The 13,011-nt window shown below is 44.7% G+C and overlaps 2 non-coding genes and 1 pseudogene across 2 annotated transcripts; 1 reads left to right on the top strand and 2 right to left on the bottom strand.

Moving 5' to 3' along the window:
* The window catches only part of LOC137335567 (zinc finger protein 271-like), a 73,852-nt pseudogene that overhangs the window by 3,476 nt on the left and 57,365 nt on the right, over positions 1–13,011 (top strand).
* Positions 8,933–9,003, bottom strand: trnag-gcc (transfer RNA glycine (anticodon GCC)). The gene has a single exon. It is a non-coding gene; the product is annotated as a tRNA-Gly (tRNA).
* On the bottom strand, positions 9,638–9,708 carry trnag-gcc (transfer RNA glycine (anticodon GCC)). The gene has a single exon. It is a non-coding gene; the product is annotated as a tRNA-Gly (tRNA).

Genomic DNA, 13,011 nt, shown 5'->3' with positions numbered 1-13,011 from the left:
ATTTTGTTAGAGACGAAAATCGAATCCCACCCTGACAGTCCTGAAGCATCAATGTCCGGACTCAGTGCACTCGGCCATGCTCTATGTCAGTGTTGTCCAAGAGAAATTGCTGACTAGCCGCAGGTGTGGCTATGGTGGCATTGTTTAAGTCACATGAACGAACTTTAGCAGAAAACATCTTGCACGCGCACAATATACAGTGAGATGTACTTCATATGTGTATGTTTCATAACAAACATCTCCCACCATTCAGTAACCGAGGAAGTAAAGGACTCACAACGATCAAAAACATTCGCACTCTGCTTTTCACCATTTTATCAACAACACACAAAAAGTTTAAAGTCCACATGCGAATATGAGTATTGAGACCATAGGCCTAAAGGCCGTGTCCATGACTCATTTTTATTTAATAATCGCAATTGCAATGAGCCACATCTGGATTTCCATTTCGCCAGATGAGTCTCGTGGCAAAGGAATTGGAACAACTGGTCAATGCCACAATGGATTGATTCCACGGGCCGTGTTCTGCTGACCCCAAACACTACACATTCTTACAACAAATAAAAACAAACCTGCCGGGGACGGATGTCGGGTTGGTTTTCTGGAAGTAGCAAATCAACTGTGCAGAAAAAAAAACACATCCAGCCTAAGGCACAAGAAAGAATTTCGTACAAGCAAAGGACTGATTGTGAAGATTGAGGATTCAAAACCACAACACCAGGGAAACTGCGATCTGAATACAGCGACCTCAACCGCTGGCTCATCCTGACTCCAGAATCTCTAATTTACTGACCCCGATTTTCTCAGTGAGGCCCAATGGCAGTTTCACTCTCTCTGATTCTCGCTAAATCCTGCTGGAAGGCCGAGTGATCAGTATATATACTCCCTGGAGTTTCCTCTGCCTGTGCTCGGTGTATGGGGACGTTTGGTCGGGCCGTGGTATCCAGTTTCCCAGGGAAGGGCAATAATGCTCGGTCTGAGACCGCATTCGCTGCTTTCCATCGGCAGCCGGTGATTGGAGAGGGCAGGGCCGGACAGGCGGCCTGAATGGTGCTGCTGTCACGGTCTCGCTCACTCCGGGAGCTGGGGAACAGCAAAAAACTGATGGGATTGTTGCTGCTTCTGAGATGCGGCTCAGAACTGCTGTTGTTAACGGAGGCAGCGCTGCAGGATCCTTTAATGATCCCTCACAAATCAACTGAAACCTGTCGGAATGTGAATACCATTTTACTTTTCCAAAGTAAGGGGAGTGACATTCATCACGGAAAAATGGGAAACAGTTTGCCTCTCGCTCACTGCAGAAATATCCACGTCACAGCGAGACAGCTTTCCGGCAAACCGTGAGCATTCTCTTCGGATCTGGTCTGTCACGAAGAATTCTGATTACCTTGAACCTATCTCGGTTGTTTATTTATTGTTCGTGTGCCTGCTCTCCGACCGCAGGCGAAATGTTGGAATATCAGCAGTGCTCAGCTGACAGCAGCACTTTAGAAACCCGGCAATGCGAGACAATGAATGTTAAGGTAACAGTCACCCTCTGTGAGTGGAATTGAACCACCAACCATTATTAATTAACAGGAACCAATTGCGCTATAGAAACACGACGTCTTGCGCACTGAACCATTAATTCACCGAGCGAAAGCTTCAGCTTGTAGTGATCAATGTAACAGCGGTCATACCATCAGTTTACTTTTCCAAAATAAAGGGTGTGCAGCTTGCACGGGTGAAAATCTGTGTTGTGTTATTTCTGAACTTCAAACTCCCCTTGCCCCGAAATGTCTGTATGTCTGTATGTTGGAAGACTCAGTCACCCAATGATAGACAACATTGATTTTTCGAGCTGTTATTCACCATCCTCTATTTCAGTAACGTTCTGGTTTGCTGAAAATGAGATGAGTTGAAATGAGAAGGTCCAACGAGCCGGTGTCTACAAAGTTGTCTCTTGCACTTCCAGTGAAACGGACGGCAGTTTTCTCTTTTAAACCAGTGGTTATGATGTTAATGTGCCCGAGAAAGACTGGATTACAGCGGGTGACTCTGGGCCAGAGTAAAGTTCAATTAAAATTTATGATTGCCGAGTGGCTGGACGGTGGATTTATCCCAGTTTGAACTCGGTGAAGTTACAAATCTAACGACAAGAGTTTGGGCTGGAGACGGAATAGACTAAATAAGCAAATTTAATTACGCTGATTCCATAAACATTGCACACCACAGCCCTTAAAAATTGAGACCTGTTTCTATATAAAACTGGAGAGGGTCTCAATAGAAAGTAACAGAAAAAGCCATTCATTGTATTACACTGAATTATGCTGATTACACAAACTTTGCACACCACACCCTCCAAACATTGATACCTGTTTCTATGTAAAACTGGAGAAGGTGTAAATAGAAAGTTACAGAAAAAACAACATTGAGTTATCAAATTTAATTACACTGATTCCACAAACATTGCTCAGCACATCCCTTAAATACTGATATCTGTTTCTATATAAAACTGGAAAGGGTCTAAACAGAAAGTAACAGAAAAAAAACATTGATGTATGAAATGTAATTTTGCTTTACTGCGCAAATGCTGAACAGCCAATCCCTCAAACACTGTCCCGACATAAAATCAGTCGCAGAGCCCTGAGCCGCAGTGAAAATGCTGCGACCCAACGTAATTCAAACACTTAGTCTTCGGATCTGAAGTCAGATGCTGCAGTTCTGCCACCAGCTCCACAGGAAACTTGTGGATCCGAAATCCATATGGATGGAGATCGGTACTGACCACTACCGCGCTTCTGGGAGTGCAGGGGACGAAAGCAGCAGCCAACCACACTTCCTCACCAAAAGCGCAGGAATCCTACTCCTGAGAGATTCACTTCTTTAAACGTTGTTCAGATTCAGTGAATTGCGATATAATTCAATCTTTAATTGCCCTCCGCTCTGTCAGTTCAGGATTTTATTTAAACCGATAATTGGAGTTCTGTTTTACAGAGTGCCGGTTGTTTAAGCATTTCTCAGTCCCACTATTACCATTAATAACACTTTTTGCTGCTAACTTCTGTTTGATACAAAGCACCGGTCCTGTGAAATTGATCAGCGGTTGCACCAGGTTACTGGTGTGATAAACACTGAGCATTTTTAAAAATACTTACCGTGTTGCGGTTTCTGTATTATCGCGATTATCACGTTTGCCTCACACGCAAAAAGCCCCCGATTCGATCCCGGGCAGAATTTTTTCATTATATTGGAACTTGCTCCAGATGTACCTCCAGGGGCGAGTTTCTTCTCCTGTGTTGATAGGTCGACAATTGGCTGTTCCTGTTCAATTTAACAACGGCTGCACCAAACTCCTGGTCTCATACACACTGAACATTTCCAAACAGTCTCCTAAAATGCAGTTGGAAAAGCGTTTCAAATACAAAACAAATCATTATTAAACTGGTGAGTGTCATTCGGTAACCATGTTAGGGTTTCTTTCAGTCTGCAACAAAATGTTATAGGTTGGTTAATGGTGTTTACAGAAATATTCCTCTGTTCGTAGAGTTTATTTGGTTTCATGTAATTAATTATATCAGTGTAAGCGCCGAATCATAACCACGAGCCCACCAGGCACCTGTACGGACAGTTCACCCAATCCGGTTACTTTGATCATCTGCCCTACTGTGCTTGAAAAACAATAGGATGAATATCCCTTGCCTGTGAAAAGGTGTCCTCTCCCCTTGATCAAACTAATATCTGCAATTGATGGACTGGAGCGAATTGCGCTCGAAGCAGTTCTGGAAAATGCGCAATGCAGCCGCACAGGAATTCCAAATGAACTCTCCGTGGAGGAAACGGAGTGACAGAAGCAGAAGGAGATGCCACGTGAAAGATTTGGGCCCAGAACTGCTGCATGAGACTTTAAATGTTGTCAGCCTTTAACTGTAGCTCACAGTGTGAGAACAGTCATTATTATCATTAGCCTTTTATGTAACTTCTTGCACTGCATCTCCTCAATAGCCCCGGGTTATCACAGCATCGCTTTCTGCAAATTAAATCCCAGTGTGAAAACATATACGATTTCAAACCTAAGCAAAGTGTTTGAGATTGGAAGGAGAGTGCGATTGGGGATCATGGGCCTGGGGGGCAGTGAGATCATCTCTGAATGCTAAGATATTCCGCAAAGCAAAGAAGCAGGGAGATGAGACCTTTGCGTCTATTTTTCCCGGTATGTGCAAAATCCATCCCTTCTCAATGGCCAGCACCATCCTTTCCCTATCCCTGCTGACCAGGTCAAGATGGGTTTCATGTATTCGCTGTGTTTGCATAAAGCATCTAATTCAACTGGCAGCTGGAGGTGCAGAGGAAGCAGGAAGGAAAGAAGATTCAGAAACAGGAGATTCCACGTGAAACGGGCCGAATCTTGTGTGTGCCAGTTGCTTCAAATGATCCACGGCAGCCCTGCGTCGCCTCACAGATTTCCCAGGAGCTGCATCGATTCGGCCCGTGCGTGCGTGTATTTTGGAAATGGAAACAGAGACACCCGCTGCTTGTGGGAGTATTTCACCTCAATTTTCCATTTCACGCGCAGGCCTATCCGCACTCGGTACTGTCATGGCCTGAACACGTCTTTCGTGTTCTCACAGAAAATGCCACTTTTGCGAGCAGCTTGTCTGGACTGGACTGCACTGAGCTGGGACACTGGGAGCATTCAATGAATGAAATCAGCACTTCAAACAGAAAACATTCTTCACTCACTCATCCTGATACATTCGGGTCTCCATACTTGAATTATTCTTTCATTTATTGGAACATAGGAACATGAGTAGGCCATTCAGCCCCTCGAACATCCAGGTTCATACATCCTTCCTGAGGTGGGGTGCCCAGAATTGAATGCTGTCCTCCAGATGGGGTCTTGCCAGAGCTCTGTGCAGCTTTAACATAACTTCCACCCCTTGGTATTCCAGCGCTCATGAGATAAACGGGGAGAGTGAGAGCTCAAGATGGAAAGCGAGAGTGAGCAAATGGGAGAGAGAGAGAGGACTATGCATTGCACAAACCGTCGCTGTGTCGCTTTCTCAGGAGCTGCTTTGAATCTCCACTGAGCTTTTGAACCACTTACTGCACCGCAGCAAAAGTTCCAAAGCAGCATATGGGTAACGTGAAATAACCTAATCGATAGCCGATTTGTGGCGCCATGGGTAGCACGTGGGACTTCTTCTAATCACTGCAAAAGTTGTGTGTCCAAATCTCACCATCGTTGAATTTTAGCTCAGGGTTCAGTGATTTCGGCGCTGGGTAGTGAAATTTTGCATCAAAACCTCAACAGGATCATTAATGCCCTTCAAGGAAGGGAAACAACCCCCTACACTTCCTCTTATCCAAGTGGCTCCAGTCCCACCCGAATTTATAATGCTTAATCCACTCTCAGTTGGATTGGCGAAACACTCTCAAGAAGGAGGCTCATCATCTGCTCACCGCAAAAGTCAATCTGCTGGACTTCCGGTTCTATCAGACTGCATGTTCCATCAGACAGGTTTCCAACTGGACAAATGCATCCGGCTGCCGTGCAAGCATTGGTGCTTCAGGGGTAGAATTCTTGCTTGCAGTAATTCTATGCTGTAGAAGTAGCTCCTGAAGATCGCAAGATGGAAATTATCGTGGCTGAGCGGTCTAACGCGCTGGTTTAAAGCTCAAGCTAAATCCCATAATTTACAGATGGATCAAAATCATAGTGCGTGGCTCCAATTCCGCAGTCCACCTCCTGTAAACTGATAACACTAAATATCACATCTGCTATTGCAACAAGAGGAACCACGTGACGATACAAATAATTGATGCATTTTGGAACACCTCAATTATTCCTTTTGCTCCGTTCGAAATGTTCAAAAGGAAAAAGATTCGTTTATCTCGGTGAGACTCAACTAACAACCTCGCCATTTCCCGACCCTGTACAGTAATATAAGGACGACGCACTGACTGATTGCGCCGCTGGAGCCCGGTCACTCTGATCAACTGTCCCACTCTGCTGGAAAGAATCTTAAGGTGAGAGACGCTTACCTGTGGAAACGTGTCCTGTCCCCTTGATGAAAATAATATCTGCATTTCACTTTCAGCTTCTTTCACATCCTCTGCTCCATCGCACGACAATTGGGTTTTCTGTGAACAGATCAAAATAAACATTGCCAGAAATTCTAGCATCAGTGGGATTCAAACCCACGCCTCCATAGAAATTTGATGGAACACTTTAGACCGCGAGGCCACGCTACCATAATGTCACAGTAACGTTTAAAGAGCTGTTTAATGCTCAAATTAATGAATTGAAGCTGATTGATCGCATTTACCCCGTGCTGGGCTTGTTCTCCTTCGAGCAGAGAACGTTAAGAGGAGATTTGATAGAAGTGTTCAAAGTCATGAAGGGTTCAGATAAAGTAAATAAAGAGAACCTGTTCCCATTGGCGGAAGGATCGAGAACCAGAGGACACAGATTTACGGTGATTGGCAAAAGAACCAAAGGCGACATGAGGAAACACTTTTTTACCCAGCGAGTAGTTATAATCTGGAATGCGCTGCCTGAAAGGATGGTGGAAGCAGATTGAATCGTGGGTTTTAAAAAGGAATTCGATAAATACTTGAAGGCATAAAAATATAGAGCGACCGGAAGGAGCGGGGGAATGGGACTAACTGGATTGCTCTTGAAATGACCCGGCACGGACTCGATGGGCCGAATAGCCTCCTTCTGTTCTGTAACCATTTTATGATTGTATGATTCTATTGAAAACCTTTATTTTCTTTGCATGCATTTCTCTTTCTCTCCCTATCTCTGTCTCTTGTGTTGTTGCCTGATGGGCTTTTTAGGCTTCTAATGAGACCCTAATGTATCAGGATGAGTGAGTGAAGATTTTTTTCTGTTTGAAGTACTGATTTCATTAATTGAATACTCCCAGTGACCCAGCTCAGTGCAGTCCAGTCCAGACAAGCTGCTCGCAAAAGTGGCATTTTCTGTGAGAACACGAAAGACGTGTTCAGGCCATGACAGTACCGAGTGCGGGTAGGCCTGAGCGTGAAATGGAACGGCGACGGCTGATCGAACCTGCAACACCAGCAGAGAAGATTAAAGAAAGACTGAGACGGTCGGAAAAGTAAAGGTGCAACCCAGCTGCTGCAGCCAATGTCCACACATTTATGTATCGTCGCTCTCACAGTGAATCAAATCACCAATTTTGATTAAAGTATTCTTATGGTAGAGTGTATGTTATCACCATGCAGAGACAGACGGCAATCATATCAGAGAATCAGACAATCTGAAAAATTTACGCCAGTGGAGGCCATTCCGCCGATCGTGTTTGTACCGGCCGGAAAAGAGGTATCCAGCATCGCCCGACTTACCAGCGTTTGGTCCGTAGTCTTGTCGGTTATGGCTCTTCAAGTGCATATTGAAGTGCTTTTTAAATCCGATGAGGGTTTTTGCTTCTCCCACCCTCTCAGGCAGTGAGTTCCAGACCCCCACCACCCGCTGGGTGGAACAAAATCCCCTCTGCTCCACTCTAATCCTCGACCAATTACCCTAAATCTATGCGCCCTTTTTATTGACCTCCCTGCTAAGTGAAACAGATCCTTCCTTTCCACTCTATCCAGGCCCGTCATAATTTTGTACACCTCAATTAAATCTCCCCTCAGCCTCCTCGGTTCCAGAGAAAACACCCTCAGCCTATCCAATCTATTCTCATAGCTAAAATTCTCCAGTCCTCTAAACATCGTCGTAAATCACATCTGTACCATTTCTCGTGCAGTCGCATCTTTCCTGTAATGTGGTGACCACAACTGTAGGCAATACTCCAGCTGTGGCCTAACTAGTGTTATATTCATTTCAAGAACAACCTCACTGCTCTTACATTCAATGCCTGGGCAACACATGTAAAGTAAATAAAATGTCTCAAGATGATGAAGAGATTGATGCTGAATGTGAATTTCCCCAAGGTCAGGCGGTCTAATTCATATTGGATAACGGGATAGAGAACGACATATCGAAGTTTGCCGATGGACCCAAAATGGGAAGCGATGTAAGCAGTGTAGATGAAAGCCTAACATTCCAGAGAGACATTAATATAATAAATGAATGGACAAAACCGTGGCAAATGGATTTCAATTTTGGCAAGTGTGAGGTCATCCACTTTGGACATCACAAAGATAGATCAGAATACTTTACAAAAGGTGAAAAATTGGAAACTGTGGCGTTCCATAGGAACTTAGGTTTTCCCTGCACACAGATCAATAATGTGTCATGGACAGGTACAGGAAATAATCAAAAAGGATAATGGAATGGTGGCCTATATATTTAGAGGACGAGAATACAAGGGAATAGACATTATTCGACAGCTACAAAAAGCTCTGGTTGGACCACACCTGGAGTACTGTGTTCAGTTCTGGGCACCGCACCTTCGGAAGGATATTCTGTCCTTGGAGGGAGTGCAGTGTCGATTTAGTAGAATGATGCCTGGGCCCGAAGCGTTAAATTACGAGGAGGGATGACACAAACTATGGTTGTATTCACTGCAATTTAGTAGATTAAAGGCTGATGTGATCGAAATTATCAAGATATTATTAGGAACTGATGGGGTATTTACAAAGAAACTATTTCCGCTCGTTGGGGTGTCGAGGACTTGGGGGCATAGCCGAAACATTAGAGTCAGGACTTTCAGGAGTGAAGTTAGGACACACTTCGACAAGCAAAGGGAGGGAGAAGTGTGGAAGTCTCTTCCACAAACGGCAGTTGATGCGAGCTCAATTGTTAATTTCAAACCCGTGATTGATAGATTTTTGTTAACCAAAGGTATTTAGAGATATGGGAGGAAAGCGGGGACAGGGAGTTCGGTCACAACTCATTGAGTTGCGGAACAGGCTGGAAGGATCAAAGACCAAACTCCTGTTCCGAAGTTCCTCCTTGGTGCAGAATGCAAAACGATCATGCATTGGCCGGGAATCGAACCCGGGTCTCCCGCGTGGCAGGCGAGAATTCTACTCCTGAACCACCAATGCTGGCTTATGAAGAATTTGCATGTTTCTAAATGGAATCCTGTCTGAACGAACATGCCGTTTCCAGCTGCGATGGACGAGTGGTTCAAGCTGTTGTCTCAAAACCCCAATGGAGTTTTCCTGCCTTGGTTTGAATTCGGCTCGCAGTGCTCCGGTTTAAAGATCTCTTCAATGCTCAAATACATAAATTGGAATTAACTGACCGCATTTACCTCTGTCCCAGCATGAGAGATACTTCAACGTGGCCGGTACTTTTATTTGGGCGTCCAATCTTCTCTTCCAAGATTTCAAGACCGAGAAGCAATATTTCCCAATCTGTAACTTAAATTCCGCTAGTTTTCAAAACCTGACATTTATACTCTTTATTTTCTTTGCATGCATCTCTCTATCTTTCCCTGTCTCTGTCTCTTGTCTCTCTGTGTGACCCCTGATGGACTTCTCAGGCTTCCTTGAACGGCAAAGGCTGACCGAACCTGCAACACCAGCAGAGGAGGGTAAAAAAATGGACTGAGACGGTAGGAAAATAAAGGTGCAACAACTCAGCCATGATCTCATTGAGTTGCGGAACAGGCTGGAAGGACCAAAAACCACAATCCTGTTCCGAAGTTCCTCCTTGGTGCAGAATGCAAAATAATCGTGCATTGGCCGGGAATCGAACCCGGGTCTCCCGCGTGGCAGGCGAGAATTCTACCCCTGAACCACCAATGCTAACTTGTGCAGAAATTGCATGTTTCTGAATGGAATCCTGTTTGAACGAACATGCCGTTTGCAGCTGGGATGGCCGAGAGGTTGAAGCGGTGGTCTCAAAACTCCGATGTGGTTTTCCTGCCGAGGTTTGAATTCTGCTCGAAGCGCTCCTCTTCAAAGATCTCTTCAATGCTCAAATACATTAAATGGAATTAATTGACCACATTTACCTCTCTCCCAGATGCTTCAACGTGGCCGGTGCTTTTAATCGGGCGTCCAATCTTCTCTTCTAAGATTTCAAGACCCGAGAAGGAATCTCTCCCAATTTGTAACTTAAATTCTTCTAGTTTGCAAAACCTGACATTTATACTCTTTATTTGATTTGCATGCATATCTCTATCTTTCCCTGTCTCTGTCTCATGTCTCTCTGTGTGTCCCTTGATGGACTTCTCAGGCTTCCTTGAACGGCGAAGGCTGATCTAACCTGCAACACCAGCAGAGAAGGCTGGAGAAGAGGACTGAGACGGTAGGAAAAGTAAAGGTGCAACCGAGTTGCAGCAGCCAATGTCTACACACTTATGTCTCTTCGCTCTCACAGTGAAACAAAGCACCAATTTGATTAAAGTATACTTATGGTAGAGTGTATATTATCGCGATGCCGAGACAGACGGCAATCATATCATCGAATCATAGAAAGTTCGGCCACTGAAGGAAGCCATTCTGCACATCTTGCCTGTGCTTACCGAAAAATCGGTACCGAGCCTCATCTCACTTTCCAGCGTTTGGTCACTAATCTTGTAGGTTACGGATCTTCACGTGCATGTTGAAGTTTTTATTTTTCAATGCGATGAGGGTTTTCTCCTCTCCCACCCATTCAGGCAGTGAATTCCCGACACCCACCGCCCTCTGGCTGGGAATTAAATCTTCCGCTCCCCTCTAATCTTTCGACCAATTATCTTAGATCTATGTACCCTGATTATTGACCTCCCTGCTAAGGGAAATAGGTTCTTGCTATCCACTCTATCTAGGCCCGTCATAATTTTATACACCTTAATTAAATCTCCCAAAAGCCTCATCAGTTCCAAAGCAAACAACCCCAGCCTATCCAATCTATCCTCATCGTTCAAATTCTCCAGTTCTGGCAACGTTGTCGTAAAGTTCCTCTGTACCCTCTCTAGTGCAATCACACCTATCCTGTAATGTGTGACCACAACTGTACGCAGTATTCTGGCTGTGGCCTAACTATTGTTTCATACATTTCTTCCATAACCCCCCTGCTCTTATATTCTATGCCTCGCAAATAAAGGAGAGTATCCTTTGTGACTTCACAACCACTTTATCTACCTGTTCTGCTACCTTCTGTGATCTGTGGACATACACTCCAACGTTCCGCCGTTCATCTGCATCTCTCAGTCTCCTCCCAAGCAATGTGGTTTCAGAGCACCTAATTCTGAAACTTCTTACTTCATAATTCTAATCGTACAGTCGAAACCAATTTGGTAAAGGGAGACTAATATTGGTCACTGGAAGTCGTTAATGTACAACTTGATATTGCTGTGCACCAGAATAGAAAACGAGATTGGATGGACAGAAGAGGTCTGAAAGGATGGCCGATCGGCAGTGGGAGGCAGCGCACATTTTAACTGGTGTACGATTTCAATGTCAGCGGTTCGTGGGTCTCGGGGTATGATTCTCGCTTAGAGCTTTTGCGTTAAATGATATACGTGACATCTCAGTTTCAAATTCCGCACGATCTTTCCCATCTCAGTGCTTTTCGTGAAAAGTCAGCAATTAGCTTCCGACATCATTTCGGTGTTGCTGTTGGGAGAATTGATTTTTTTCCAGAGAATATTTGAGCTCCAGAGGACAGGGTGTGGAAGTTTCCAAGGCGCAACACACGTGAAGGAGCGGGGGAGTGGGACGAACTGGATCGCTCTTACAATGAGCCGGCACGGGCTCAATGGACCGAATAGCCTCCTTCTGTGTTGTTTCCATTTTATGACTGTATGATTCTATGTATTCTCTTTATTTTCTTTGCATGCATTTCTTTATCTCTCCCTGTCTCTGTCTCTTGTATTGTCCCCTGATGGACTTCTCAGGCTTCCTGAAACGGCGATGCCTGATCGAATCTGCAACACCAGCAGAGAAGGTCAATAAGAAATAGGAGCAGGAGTCGGCCAATCGGCCCCTCGAGCCTGCTCCGCCATTCAATATGATCATGGCTGATCTGATCCTAACCTCAAATCTAAATTCGTGTCCAATTTCCTGCCCGCTCCCCGTAACCCCTAATTCCCTTTACTTCTAGTAAACTGTCGATTTCCGTTTTAAATTTATTTAATGATGTAGCTTCCACAGCTTCCTGGGGCAGCAAATTCCACAGACCTACTACCCTCTGAGTGAAGAAGTTTCTCCTCATATCAGTTTTGAAAAAGCAGCCCCTTATTCAAAGATTATGCCCCCCAGTTCTAGTTTCACCGATCCTTGGGAACATCCTTACCGCATCCACCCGATCAAGCCCCTTCACAATCTTATATGTTTCAATAAGATCGCCTCTCATTCTTCTGAACTCCAATGAGTAGAGTCCCAATCTACTCAACCTCTCCTCATATGTCCACCCCCTCATCCCCGCGATTAACCGAGTGAACCTTCGTTGTACCGCCTCGAGAGCAAGTATGTATTTTCTTAAGTATGGAGACCAAAACGGTATGCAGTATTCCAGGTGCGGTCTCATCAATACCTTATATAATTGCAGCAATACCTCCCTGTTTTTATATTCTATCCCCAGAGCAATAAAAGCCAACATTCCGTTGGCCTTCTTGATCACCTGCTGCACCTGCATACTAACTTTTTGATTTTCTTGCACGAGGACCCCCAGATCCCTTTGTACTGCAGTACTTTCCAGTTTCTCGCCTTTAAGATAATAACTTGCTCTCTGATTTTTCCTGCCAAAGTGCATAACCTCACATTTTCCAATATTGTATTGCATCTGCCAAATCTCCGCCTGCTCACCCAGCCTGTCTGTATCCCCCTGTCGGTTTTTTATGTCTTCCTCCCTCTCCACTTTCCCTCCCATCTTTGTATCATCTGCAAACTTTGATATGTTACACTTGGTCCCCTCCTCCAAATCGTTAATATAGATTGTAAAGAGTTGGGGACCCAGCACCGACCCCTGCGGAACACTACTGGCTACTGGTTGCCAGTCCGAGAATGAACTGTTTATCCCAACTCTCTGCTTCCTTTTGGATAACCAATCCTCCACCCATGCCAGAATATTACCCCCAATCCAGTGATTCTTTATCTTAAGCAATAATCTTTTATGTGGCA

This window comes from Heptranchias perlo, chromosome 20, assembly GCF_035084215.1.
Source record: "Heptranchias perlo isolate sHepPer1 chromosome 20, sHepPer1.hap1, whole genome shotgun sequence".
NCBI lineage: Eukaryota > Metazoa > Chordata > Chondrichthyes > Hexanchiformes > Hexanchidae > Heptranchias > Heptranchias perlo.
The sequence above is the reverse complement of the archived record's forward strand: the minus strand, read 5'-3'. Positions and strand labels throughout refer to the sequence as shown.